The 2,298-nt window shown below is 32.4% G+C and overlaps 1 long non-coding RNA gene across 1 annotated transcript in view; it reads left to right on the forward strand.

Annotated features, from left to right (window-relative positions):
* LOC128248531 (uncharacterized) overlaps positions 1-1,417 on the forward strand; it is a 21,887-nt gene extending 20,470 nt beyond the window's left edge. Inside the window, exons 2-3 of the long non-coding RNA XR_008264706.2 lie at positions 883-932; positions 1,202-1,417. This is a non-coding gene — a long non-coding RNA (uncharacterized LOC128248531). The remainder of the gene's footprint in view (positions 1-882; positions 933-1,201) is intronic.
* Positions 1,418-2,298: the final 881 nt, after the last annotated feature.

The raw sequence follows: 2,298 nt of genomic DNA on the forward strand, positions 1-2,298 counted from the left end.
ATATATGGCGGCGAGCTAGCAGAATCGTTAACACACCAGGCGAAATGCTTAGCGGTATTTCGTCTGTCTTTATGTTCTGAGTACAAACTCCGCCGAGGTCGACTCTGCCTTTCATCCTTTTGGGGTCGATTAAATAAGTACCAGTTACTCACTGGGGTCGATGTAATCGACTTAGACCCTTTGTTTGTCCTTGTTTGTCCCTTCTATGTTTAGCCCCCTGTGGACAATAAAGGTATATATATATATATATATATATATATATATATATATATATATATACATACACACAGATATATATAAACATATCACATAACTGAATCTAGTATGAATTGAAAGTAGGGGTACAAAACCTTATGTTCTCTGCAATGTGATATGAGCTAAATTTAGCTACTATTTCAGGACATCATCGGGTGACTATATCCACTGTTAGCTCGATACGTTCCACTGATAAGTGAGACAAAAATAATGGTGTCCATTTATCAAATTAAATATTTTAAAACGTGGTGTGAGAGAAAGCAGTTTTGACTACTCTTTCTAGCATTTTGAGCTACTCCATGGAGGTTCTTTCATTGACTCGCTAGTTTTGCGGGAATTTTTTAATTTTTATTTTTCATTATAAAGGCCAAATTGTATTCTCATGTCCATAGAAGTGATTGTGTCTGAAAATGGTATTTGGTAATTTCAAAACTGTATAAGTTGTTTTGTGTCAGCATGTATTTATTGAACGATTAATTGTGACCGATATAATCTGAAAAGAAATTATGAAACAAAACCTAAAATTTAAGTGAACAAAGAGCAAAAAAACAAGAGCAACAATTCGCATATTTGTATAATTGTATATTAAAATACTTACTCATCTGTTCTCACCTATTGTTCCACCAGGTGGCTATAGTAAGCCGGGCAACAGAAAGAAAGAATATTATTCTCTCACGGTAATGTTGATTTCTCAAATTATTCCTACCTTACTTGCTAAACAAGATTCATGAGTATTATATACGGCATCTCCATAGTTTTTCAGGCTTTGATAAAGATAAGAACTTTTGTTTCAGATCTCATTCTTTTGTTTCTAATGTAAAAAAAAAATCTGAATAAATAGAAATCTATCCGTCACATTTCTGCCCGACTTTCTGGCCAATTATAACGTAAATATTTTGCTCAAATAGTTTCAGAAATTACAAATAAATTTTGACATATTTTTCAGTTTTAAAAAGAAATGATTCTGCGTGAAACCAATAAAGAGGATCGAGTTCTCTTCTTTAGGTGCTTCTGTGAACATAGGAAATAAATCTTCGTCAAATACCAGTCTACGTTTAAGAAAAAGGAGCAAAGAGGATAGTGTAGTCCTGGCTGGACTACATCAGAAGATTAAGACAAGGTCATTACTGCAATACTGGCAAAATATTTATATTAAATAAACATGAATACCTCAGATAATATCTTATGAATCTCTTATACAATTCATATCATATTTTTGTAATTGCACAACAAATTCTATATATATTATATTATATTATATTATATTATATTATATTATATTATATTATATATATATATATATATATATATATATATATATATATATATATATATATATATATTGGTAGATAGATAGATAGATAGATAGATAGATAGATAGATAGATAGATAGATAGATAGATAGATAGATAGATACATAGATACATAGATACATAGATAGATACATAGATAGATAGATAGATAGATAGATAGATAGATAGATAGATAGATAGATAGATAGATATCAGTATAATATATATATGGTGATTGTTTCATCATGACAAGCCGTCCTATCAACACATACAACACATACCTTTGCCATTCGGAATGCTTTATTGTCTTACAAGATTTGTGATATATGACACAAGTCTTGAGAGACGGTTGGTGTCCAAGATCATTACATATCTAGGCATTACGATTTTCATGTGACTTCATATGATTCACATATATCTATATATACATACATGCATATGCGCGCGCGGAGCGAGGTGTACCATAAAAGCACTTGTATTTATACCGTTGGCACTTGGGAACCGTCTGCTACGACCGCCGGAACTAGTAAATCACGTGATGTCGCTCTATTTTGAACAACTCCAGTGACAGACATCCGGTCACGTCATAACAGCCGAATCTCCCATCTGCAATGGCCTGTCAAGCACTGATGTCGCTAATAGCCAGTGGGCTTATTAGAAAACAATTAATAAAGACAAGTAGTTTTAATACCAAACTGTAATCTTTATCTCCAGCTTAACGTGGACGTTGTGTTAAGACACAGAACACTGC

The sequence above is a fragment of the Octopus bimaculoides genome, chromosome 8 (genome assembly GCF_046866305.1).
Source record: "Octopus bimaculoides isolate indiv1 chromosome 8, ASM4686630v1, whole genome shotgun sequence".
Taxonomy (NCBI): domain Eukaryota; kingdom Metazoa; phylum Mollusca; class Cephalopoda; order Octopoda; family Octopodidae; genus Octopus; species Octopus bimaculoides.